At 46.7% G+C, this 12,043-nt stretch overlaps 1 long non-coding RNA gene across 1 annotated transcript in view; it reads right to left on the reverse strand.

Moving 5' to 3' along the window:
• Positions 1–521: 521 nt before the first annotated feature.
• LOC137220159 (uncharacterized) overlaps positions 522–12,043 on the reverse strand; it is a 48,155-nt gene continuing 36,633 nt past the window's right edge. Inside the window, exon 5 of the long non-coding RNA XR_010941504.1 lies at positions 522–1,998. This is a non-coding gene — a long non-coding RNA (uncharacterized lncRNA). The remainder of the gene's footprint in view (positions 1,999–12,043) is intronic.

The raw sequence follows: 12,043 nt of genomic DNA on the forward strand, positions 1-12,043 counted from the left end.
CTCCCCACCCCGGAAATATTTATTCTTCCTCTTCAGATGCGAACCATTCCAGAAGGTGAACAGAAACTACAGCAAGCGCGGCCTGCTTGTCCACAGCATTTACGTGCCTTACGTACCCTAAAAGTACGTAGCTTATTAATGAACCAAGCTTCCATCCTCTTCAACAAGCCCTTTTATTAGCATGACACTCCTTCACTTACAAGTGTCAAGCCATCTCGCCCTGTGTGAGCTTCCTTTCTGGTATTTAATGTAAAGACAGAACAGTATTTATATCCCTCACAATAAGAGAATGGCTTGTTTTCAGGTTATACAGCCATGGTGTGATAAAGAAAGAAGGAACCTTATTTTCATTAAAAAACTTTAAAACTAAAAGTTCAAAGATATGTTCTCCTCTCTTATTTCTTGTCAAAACATGACTTAAGACCCAAAACTAATCTACTTTCAATTTTGTTCCATATTTCAGTGCTGTCATAGTACTCAGCGGAGAGTATTGGAATACGATCATTTTTTATTTTGTTGATGTTACCGACAGCTTTATTTCACAAAGCAATCTTATATTACGTCTACCAGTGGTAGGGCACGGAGGTCAAATAGTCTATCCTTACAGGTAGCGAACTTATTAAACGGCACGTCTATTAAACCCGATGGACAACATAAAGAAACATTCCAGCAAAATACTTTAAACATAGTTCAATGAAGATATGGCCCCAAAGGGTAGTAAATAATTTAAACGGAGACCAGTGAGGAATTTGTTATACTTTTTACTAGCATCTTCAAAATTATATTTCAAACAAAGTGGTTAGAATAGACAGAAACACAACAGCTGCAACGAAGGGCCCAGGTTCTATGGCAAACGTTCAAGAGTGTGGCTACTTCGATGCAAATCCCAACATTAATTGATCAACAGTTCTATTGCCAGGTTCATTTAAAATAATCTAGGTGTAAATATTACATAATCGTGAGCTGAGATAACCGCTTTTAAAAAATCGTCTTCCTGACTGTCATTTTTATTCTTGTTTTGGAAAACGGTTGATTTTTAAATTCGATGTAAGATAACATTTATTCATGACAGAACTTCGCTTCTAAGAGAAAAAACTGCGTCAGAAGAATACAGTCAAAATAATGTGAAAAATATTTTCTTAATTATTACATATTAAAATATTACATAATATTTTACATACACATCAAGTATAACATAATACCTGCTGTGAAAATAAATGTGATTACAAAGGATTAGAAAAAAAGTTTTGATAATGCAGGATTTTCTTTTTTCCCCTGGTATCTCTGGTAACTCTTCGATGATGAAAAAATTGAATCTATCGTCCTTCTAATCACAGTGTTCCCCCCATATTTGATTAACCACATTTACCAAAAAGAAAAAAGGGAATCCATGAAAGTGAACACAATTTCTTGTCCTCCTATGCAAGCTGTGGGTTTTCTACCAAAATGACCAACTGAATCAGTGCCTTTTGATAAGTTTATCATAAGTAAGAGTATTTATGACATAAATAAGAGACAGAGCCTCTTCATTTTTTTTAATAAATTTATTTTATTTTATTTATTTTTGGCTGCATTGGGTCTTCGTTGCTGCGCGCGGGTTTTCTTTAGTTGCGGCAAGCAGGGGCTAATCTTCGTTTTGGTCTGCGGGCTTCTCATTACGGTGGCTTCTCTTGTTGCGGAGCACAGGCTCTAGCCGCACAGGCTTCAGTAGTTGTGGCACGCGGGCTCAGTAGTTGTGGCTCGTGGGCTCTAGAGCGTAGCCTCAGTAGCTGTGGCGCACAGGCTTAGTTGCCCCCGTGGCATGTGGGATCTTCCCGAACCAGGGCTCGAACCCATGTCCCCTGCATTGGCAGACGGATTCCCAACCACTGTGCCACCAGGGAAGTCCTGAGTCTCTTCATCTTGATGTTGGTTACCTGGTGTCTGACCAGGCAGCTGGGTCCCTGATCTCTTACCAAGAATATAGATGACTTGATCAAGGGTCACTAGCAGATTCTCCTGGCAGGACAATTAATAAGATACAGAAACGTAAAACATGAGTTGTTAAAGTTAACAATTACCTCCCCACCCAGCATCACTCCACAGGCACCGTCCCTGCTTCAGCGCCCAGTAAATCATCTACCTAAATGCATTTGCGCCCAATCATTTTTTAAAGTCACAATCTTTGCAGTGTCAACTTGTCAAGGGTCAAAGGGAAGAGCAGGCAAGATTCCCACATCAATCTGCTTGTAGAAACCGTCTCATTTCATTTCAAATCACCTGCTGTGCTTGAAGCCGACGATGGACAAACCGTCTTCCTCCATAAAACCGTGACAGCCCAGGTCGAACTTGGGCCATCATTCATTGGGGCAAGTCAGGCCGCTTCTGTCATTAACTACTTTTAAACGGCTGTGCGGGGTTAAGTGATCTTGCAGGGCAGCCACAGATATAAATACTGTTTGGACAGTTTAATGTCGAGACCATTCCTCTGAGATGAAAACTGTGTAACCCAATAGAACAGTTGTCGATACGAGGATTAAGGTGCCTGTATTGTTACTGGGAGCCGTGCCTTTACATGGGTTTTGTGTACATGACCCCATAGGAGACTCTGAATGTTGTCCATCCACCTGACACAGCTCCTAGACAGTGTTCTGAGAATATTAAAAACGACTTCAGGCATTCAGAGGGCCACCCTCCGGTAGGCGTTCTTAGAGGGTTTACATTTGTCCTTGAGAGGCTGATGGGAAAATGAGAGCACCCTGCTGCTGTGGGCGGCTCCAGAGCCCCACGGTCAATTGGAATCTCAAAGGTCTACAGCTGGCCATAAAATCAGTGTGGGCAGTACGGTAACTTGTGCACAGAAGGGTCACGATCGAAGAAATAAGGCTGAAATGATGATCCCATCTCCTTTAGAGAGCTCTTTCCTGGAGGCAAACACTGTAATATCTAAAGGTGACAATATTTACCCAGTACTTAGCATATATGGGGCATGCACTGAGTGCTTTGCATGCATGACCTCATTTAAATCTCACGACCCAATGAGAAATCTATTTTTAGTCCCACTTTACAGGTGAGAAAGCTGTGGAGCAGAACTGGTAAAAATCTGCCCCCAGGTTGCACAGCTGGTAATGATGGAGAATAGAACAAATGTTGTGTCTGATTCAGGAACTAGTACAGTCAACTACGGCGCTAGACCACCTCTGCTATAATGATGCTCCCTGTGAGAAATTCCACTTGCTGGTCTCATAAAGTATTTATAATACACACTGGCTTAGGTCTCTTTAACATGCTTTAGCTGTGTGCAGAAACAGTCTGAATCATTAAAAGAAGAGAGTTGCTAAGTTACTCGGAGACCTCGACTGAGTTAAATCCAGCCAATATACAAATAACATGAAGACTTTCCGGGGGGGGTGTGGGCATGGATAGTTCTGAGAAAATCCATTTCGAAATCCTCAGTGTCAGTATGTTTTCTTTGCTAAAATTGGTCTACCTGAGTAAACATCGTACACATTCTAATTTTCTACCCCATTCACAACTGCAATTCTCCAACCTTACTTCAAAGGCACCCTCTCCACCCCCGGAGTCTTACCCGGCCCCCAAGGTGAAAATCTCCAAGTCACCAAAGACTATCGACCAGGTCCCTGAAGATCCCTCCACAATTTATCCTGTGAAGAAATGAATTTCAACCAAGAGGTTTCTGTGTTTAAAACTCATCTATCAGGACTTCTCTGGTGGCTCAGTGGTTAAGAATCCACCTGCCAATGCAGGGGACAGGGGTTCAAGCCCCGGTCCGGGAAGATCCCACATGCCGTGGAGCAACTAAGCCAGAGAGCCACAACTACTGAAGCCTGCACGCCTAGAACCCGTGCTCCGCAACAAGAGAAGCCACCGCAATGAGAAGCCCGCGCACCGCAACGAAGAGTAACCCCCGCTCGCCACAACTAGAGAAAGCCCACGCGCAGCAACAAAGACCCAATGCAGCCAAAAATAAATACATAAAACAAATAAACTTTAAAAATAAATAAAACTCTATCTATCGAATGTTGTAATATACACTTACGGTATTTGATCGATTTCTAATGCTACCTCAATATGGGAGGAAAGTGTTAACCTTTAGCACCTCACAGTTGTAGGAATTGAAAACAAATTCAATTTTCATGCAGAATTTTGTAGCAGAGAATTACATGGTAACTAGTAAGGCTTTCAAACATAAAGATATTTCGTCAGGATAAAATTCTGTGGGGAGTAAGAATGGAAATACAATTTCAGGGAGAAAAAAGAACAATGTTATAGAAGATGATGATGTTTTTTGAGTGGATGCCGCTGAAAAGCACCATGATATTCATATTCCTTAGGGTACATTCAAATCAAAGTTTCCCAAACCTCAGCACCATCGACATTTTGCCCTGATAATTCTTTCTTGCGCATTGCATTATAGGATGTTGAGCAGCGTCCCTGATCTACAGACGCACACACGCACGCACGCACACACGCACACACACGTGCACACGCACACACGTACGCACGCATGCCCACATACGCGTGCACGCGTGCACACACGCACACACACACACAGAGTTGTGACCACCACAAATGCCTCCAGATGTTGCCCAAATGCTTCCCTGGGAGGCAAAAGGGTCTCTGGTTGAGAATCCTTAAACAAGGGACCTAACATTTATTACACGTTTTCAAAATTTAGTATTTAAACTTATGACGAAAAATGTTAAATGTTCACTAGGAATGATGCAAGAGAGAACACAATTTTTCAAAATTATTTTTAGAGGAGTACATGGACAAACCCATTTCGAGACCATTGAGTTCAATAGAAACATTCATGACCAATGTGGGGTGAGCGGAAAGAACGTGGGCCGAGCCTGGGACCCCAGGGGACCTTGGCTGGGGCTCATCCCTGTCAACCTTAACTGCCAGGTGACCCAGACCCACAGAATTTGAAGAGTAGCCGGACCATCCTAAAGGCAGGAGCAACGCCATATTGGAACATGGCGACTTTGAATAATGAGCAATTTGAAAGAAGCAGAAATAACAACGAGTGTGCACTATTCTTCAACAATTTCAGAGGGACATCTTTTGAGAAATAAATTGAGAAGGCCAGGTCCGGGAGAACATGAAGAATTTCCCAGAAATGTTAAGACCAAAAGGTCACAGACGACATGGAATTTCTGTGACTCTGTTGTAGTGTATCATGGTTATCCATGCTTACAGTGAACTTGCAAAATCGTTTCACTATAATCGTCTGGATACAAACTTGGGAGTCGAGTGGGTAGAGCCCAGGGGACCTTCGCTTCTTGTAGGCCTGATGAACAAGCCACACACGAGAAGCCAGGCCGGATGAGGCACCAAACCACCTATCAGACTGTGGCAGGAAAACCACAACCCTTAACAAAAACAAAAAAAAATCAATGGAAACCATCCTGTTATTTTATATTAGTTATACCATCACCTAGCTACATCTATTGTATAGTATCAGATATTTACAGTAATGGTCCTCAAGTATCAACTAAATATCAAAGTGTAAGTACAACCTCCTTCTTGGATATCTTTAATGACTTGTTTTTTAATGACTCAACTAAGTTAAAAAAAAAACGTTCATAGTAGCAGAACTAGGAGATGCAGATAGGCAAAACCGAGGAGATGAAATTACCCGTAAGCTCATCACTCAGAGATAACAAAAGTAGAGTCTCGGGCATATTCTTTTGAAACTCTGTGTTAGAATTGGCACCTTGGGCTCTGCTCCAACCCCTGCTTTTTGCTAATAAACGCTCCAGATGCCCCCTTTTATTTTCATGGTCCTCTGCAATGATAATGCCCTTATGACGGGTCGTCTCTCGTGACCTTGGGGAGAGCATCGCTCCAGCTTTATAAGTGAGGCAGCAGAGGCCCGGGAAGCTCAGGGTCTCAAACCCACATCCTGTGCTCTGTCCTCTGAGCTACGAGCCTCCAAAAACGAAAGTAGCAACAGTCCTGGAAGCGGGCCGCATGTTCACTTCCAGGTGAGCTGCCAACGTGAAAACACTTTCATACATTTGACCCTAGTTAAGAAGGATCAAAGCAGAAACAGACTCAGAGACATAGAGAACAGACTTGCGGTTGCCAAGGAGGAGGGAGGTTGGAGGAGGGAAAGACCGGGAGGTTGGGGTCAGCAAGTGCAAACTACTACCTACAGCATGGATGGACAAAAGGTCCTACTGTAGAGCACAGGGAACTATATTGAATATCCTGTGATAAACCATAATGGCAAGGAATATGAAAAAGAATGTAGGTATGTGTATAAGTGAATCCCTTTGCTGTACACCAGAAACTAACACAACGTTGTAAATCAACTCTACTTCAATAGCAGAAGAGGATGAGCCAGCCAAGGGTGTATTTGGTACCTGAATCTTTAAAAGCAAAGAAAGTCAGGACGCTTCATCCTTGGATGTTCAGAGCAATCTTTCTGGAAAGTGCTACCTGGATTCTAACAGGCTGGACCTCCGTTGCTGCATGTGTGAATACATCCATCCAGCCCCGGGGTGGGGGGGAGATTGGCAACACACAAACAAAGGCTTAACAACAAGAAGGTTAGTACTGATGAGAGGGGTGTGGTACCACGCAAGCCAAATGCTGCAGCGCCCAGCAAACAAAGGAACCGGCAGGGTCAGGAGACTAGCGTTCACAGCCTCGCCTATGCGCCAGAGCGTCCTGGGCTCTGGGGACACAGCGACGGTACAGACCAGGCAGCCAGGTGCATGGAGTCAAGCCAGGCAACTGGGAGCATAAACCCTTCTGCCCTTCCCTCGGCCGACAAGGCAAACTCTGTCCTCTGAACCCCAGCTTCCTCGACGACAAAACGAAGGGAGTGTCTAGTCCATTGTATGAAATCAGGCAATATGTCTAAACTACGTGGTACATAGTAGAATGTTTGTCGGCCGTGGATGTGCTCATGACCTTGACTGAGAGCTGACCAGGTCTGAGGGGTTGTGCCGTCACGTCACACGCGTTAGTGCACTTAACCTCGTAACTCGGAGGCGTGGTAACTGGTCCAAGCACGTCAGGCACGGAGGGTAAGGTCAGTATTCAAATCCAGAGGACCAGCTCCGGAGCTGGTGCTCAGGCATGCTCGAAGTCCATTAAATGAACAGCAAATCTCTAGGGATAACAACCCGCAAAGAGCTGGCGTTACCCGAGCACCTTCAAACAGGAATGTAATAACTACAATTAATGAGACCAGCTTGGGAATTCCCTGGTGGTCCAGTAGTTACGACTCCAAGCTTTCACTGCCAAGGGCACGGGTTCAGTCCCTGGTTGGGGAACTGAAATCCTGCAAGCCGCGTGTCTCGGCCAAAAAGAAGAAAAGAAAAAAAGAGACCGATTCTATGGAACTTCTACAGAAGTAGTATTTTTGACATGGAATTAGTACAGTGCGTTTTATAGAATAGATCAACAAAATAGCGATAATGCTGATTTTATTATTATGAGTTCAATGTCTGCCTGCCAGGGTTAGCACACGGTCACTACCTGCACGGTGCACATCCCCTGGGGGTGAGGCCAGAGGGCTGCACTCTGCCCTTCTTGTCTAAGGACCGCGCAGGAGCTGAGCTTTCCCATGGGGGACTGGAAAACCAATGCTGGAAACTGAGAGGAGCCCCACCCTCTTGCCACCTGAATCCCTCACCCTGGGCGGCCAAGTCTTCCCACCCTGGCAGCTGCACCTGGAGCAGACGTGCCCCTGCACCCCATCCCATGGATGTAGCCTCTGCTTTCCTGGTCCCCAACCTCGGAGGGCTTTCCGTGCAGCGCGGCTGCTTCTCCATCCTCCTCTCCCGCCTCCCTCAGGGGTCCCCCTGCCACCCCACCTGCAGCTCCCTCTCCAAGCCCCCACCCCTCCCTCCTGCATCTTCAGTACATGGTCTTGCCTCCTTGCCTATGAACACAGACAGAGCCAGAACTCTCAGCTCTCGGGGCTCTACCTGCATCTCCCCACCTGTCCCCCAAGACCTCACCCTCTGTGGGCCAGGCACCACTGCACCGTGAGGACACGTGGAAGACACACTACGGGCTTGCCTCCGCCTGCCCCTCCTCTGTCCACGGTGAGGTCCTGTATCTGGCCTCAGAGCATCCGCTCCTGAATTCCCCGGGGCCTTTTTCCATGAAGCATCCCTTCAGCAGGCACTTCCGTTCCTAATCTCTCCTTTTCAACCGCCTCTCCTGCCTAAACACGGGCTGCAGAATTCTCCTTCTGTTTAGTTTCAAAGCATTCTTTTCATACACACACTACTATGTATAAGATAGATAACCAACGAGGACCTACTGTCCAGCACAGGGAACTCTACTCAGTATTCTGTGATAACCTATACGAGAAAAGAATCTGAAAAAGAATGACTATATGTATAGGTATAATTGAATCACTGTGCCGTACACCTGAAACTAACACAACCTTGTAAATCAACTACACTCCAAAAGAAAATTGTTTTTAATTAAACAATAAAGCGTTCTTTTAGCCCTCACTCTCCTTCTAGCAACCTTCCACATTCTCCCAACTCTCTACATTATTGAAAAAGGGAGTCTCGCCTCCCCAGGTCCCCTCCCTGCAGTCTGGCCTCTACCCGCAGTGCATGCTGGCAGAAGTCCACCCTGGAGAAGGTAACTCGGAGGACGCCCTGCAGCCTCATCCGATTTCACTACGACGGGGAGGCCTCTGTCTATGGTATCGGGCCCTTTTTGCCACTCTCTTTTCCCTGACACTATTTTCCTTGGCTCGGCCCCTTTCAGATTCCCTCCCGGACTCTCCTCCTCCTGACCCGTAAGCAGCCGTGTCCACCTGGGCACGCTTAGGTCTCCGGCTCTCACTCTGGACACACATTCCCCTTGACCTATGAACTGTCATCCCTCAGACACAGCCCGACTAGATTCTTCTGCCAGTCCTTTTTATAAGAGGAAAGGAAAACGATAGAGGGGACTTCCCTGATGGTCCAGTGGTTAGGACTCGGTGTTTTCGCTGCCGGGGCTCTGGGTTCAATCCCTGATCAGGGAACTAAGATCCTGCAGGGCCCAAGGCGCTGCCAAAAAAAGAGAAAACAGTATAAATAGCCCAAAAGATGTTCCCCAAAACAAGCACCCGTGACTCTGGTTCCCTCGGCATGTCTTTCCCTGAATGTCTCTGGAGCGTGAGTCTCATGTTTCCAGACACTCCTGCCTGGTCCCAAATGCAAGCCACGGCTTCTTCCCAGGTTCATCTCAAACTCTGGAGCAAAAGGTGTGATTGTTGGACTTGGATGTCACCCTCCAACCCACCGCCTTCTCAAGAGTTTTCGAGTATAATATACGCAATTCCACCTCATCCCTTAACTTAATCTGAAGAAGGTGGAAGGTCTAAAGTCAGCGAGACGGTGAAACTGAAATATACTCAGAATGACTCCGTGGAAAGTCCCATGCATGGTCCATAACACACAAAACACTATTCGGATAGATACAATCCTATACAATAACGCATATGGAAACAGTGAGGGCCGATCTGTGAAAAAAGAGTATGCAAACTACTTCAGAGCTGACCACTAGACGAGAGCCAGCTCACACTCCGAGGTCCTATTGCAGGGAAACTGCAGAGGCCGATTTGCACTTGTAAATTAAGTTATATTTGGCACTCCTCTGGCGGTCCAGTGGTTAAGACTCTGCCCTTCCAGTGCAGGGGGTGCGGGTTCGATCCCTGGTCGGGGAGCTAAGATCCCACATGCCTTGTGGCCAAAAAAAAAATCAAAAAACAGAAGCAATATTGTAACAACTTCAATAAAGACTTTAAAAATTGTCCACATTGGGGCTTCCCTGGTGGCACAGTGGTTAAGAATCCGCCTGCCAATGCAGGGGACACGGGTTCGAGCCCTGGTCCGGGAAGATCCCACATGCTGCGGAGCAGCTAAGCCCATGCGTCACTACTACTGAGCCTGTGCTCTACAGTCCGCGAGCCACAACTACTGAACCCGCGAGCCGCAACTATTGAAGCCTGCACACCTAGAGCCTGTGCTCCACAACAAGAGAAGCCACCGCAATGAGAAGCCCGCGCAGCACAACGAAGAGTAGCCCCTGCTCGCCACAACTAGAGAAAGCCCACGCACAGCAACGAAGACCAATGCAGCCAAAAAATAAACAAATAAATAAATAAATTTATTTTAAAAAAAGGTCCACATCAAAAAAATCTTTTAAAAAATTAATTTATATTCATATCTGATCCTTACTATGTAATCAATGCTTCTTAGCTCTCTCTAAAGGGTCCCAGAAAATCTCCCCAGAGAAGAAGGGCAGGAGTTGACCCCTCTTTCCTGCTCAATCAGTGTCATTGAATTAAACAGGAACAATATATAAAAAGATCGAGGGCTTCTCCGGCGGTCCAGTGGCTAGGACTCTGTGCTTGCACTGCAGGGGTTGCGGGTTTGATCCCTGGTCGGGGAACTAAGATCCCGCATGCTGCATGACCAAAACAAACAAACAAACAAAAATATGTAGAAAGATTTAGAGAGAAAGAAGAGCACAAGTTTTGTCAGAAAATACCAAGTATCAGTGCTGCGCAGGTGTGAAGCGTGAGGTAGGGGTGAGGGGTGGGCGGGGGGAGAGCAGGTGAGCAGTGGTGGAAGATGGTCTGGACAGGTGGGCCGGGCCTACCTGCCACGTAGCCCCCTAGGTACTGGGCTGGGACAGGACATAAGGCCTTGTGTGCCAAGCTGAGGACTAGAGATTTCACTCTGGAACCTCTGGGAAGCTTGTGCAGGGGAACAAGAAAAGAGGTGACAAGGTAGGACTGGCACTTTCGGGTCCTGGACACCGGACAGAGCGTCAGTTGGGGTGGGAAGAGAACACGGGCAAGGAAACCCCTTAGGAGTTGGTGAGAGGCGACCTCCTCTTAGAGGGAAAATAAAGACGTGGCTGTTTGACCCTCAAGGCAGTTTTAAGGAAAACAGTCTTAGATTAAAACACATCTGGTAAATTGATGATTTGCTGCTTTGCAGAGATTAAAATCATGACGTGTGTATTCCTTCCTCTCCGTGTTAAAATGTCACCATATCTGAATCCATTCTCTTTTCTCCCATTTGTGTCTCTGAGTAACTCTCTACACTCCTCACCCCAGCCCTCTTGCTGGTCCCTCCCTCTCCCCTGGCTCCCCTTTGGCTGTAAATGCAAATGCTCTCAGCCACCCAGGGGCTGATTTCTTTTTCTTCTGGAGCTTTCTGGAGCCCTCTGGAGTCACCTGAGCCCAGCACCCTACCCCTCGCCCAACGTCACCAAAGAACGAGCGGTACACAGAGCCTCACCACCCATGCAGCCTGGCCTTGACCCTCCAGGACCCGGCCTGCAGGGGCCCTGACTCTTGCAGGATGAAGCTCGTACACAAACTGCCCATCCCAGCGCAGTGCCAGTGCAAACAAAGAACCAGGGGGGAAAGAGGCAGGTGATGACCTGAGCTGGTGCGTGACCTGTGCCTTGAAAGACATGCCACCTCCTTCTCGTAAGTGACAAAAATCTAATTCAAAATAATTGAAGCAAAAAAGGGACTTGACCATCTCCAGTGGTGGAGAAGACCAGGCTGAGGCCAAGGCTCAGCTGGCACCCCAGGGCACATCTTCCCACCCTTCACCTCCTGTGCGAAGTTGTTCCTCAGGTATGTTTTTCCAAGTCCTGGAATGAATGGCCAGGCAGCCTTGGAGTCGATGGTCTCAGAGTCCCTCTCCAGGGGTCCACATCAACCCTGAAAAAGGCTGACTGCACAGCTCGGGTCACCGACCCTCTCCCCAGCTTCCAAAGGAGGACAGCCTATGACCCTGAAAGAATACTCAGCCAGTATGAAAGGATTTTAACCAACGATGACATGGAGGCAATGGTGAGATAGAGGTGATGACTGACAGGGCATATTTTGGGGAGAACACATGATCCTGTGTGCAGGGAGGAAGGTATGAAAAGACGTTGTAAATAAAAAAGAAGCTGGGGGGCTTCCCTGGTGGTGCAGTGGTTAGGAATCTGCCTACCAATGCAGGGGACACAGGTTCGAGCCCTGGTCCCGGAAGAGCCCACATGCCGC

The sequence above is a fragment of the Pseudorca crassidens genome, chromosome 2 (genome assembly GCF_039906515.1).
Source record: "Pseudorca crassidens isolate mPseCra1 chromosome 2, mPseCra1.hap1, whole genome shotgun sequence".
NCBI classification, from domain to species: domain Eukaryota; kingdom Metazoa; phylum Chordata; class Mammalia; order Artiodactyla; family Delphinidae; genus Pseudorca; species Pseudorca crassidens.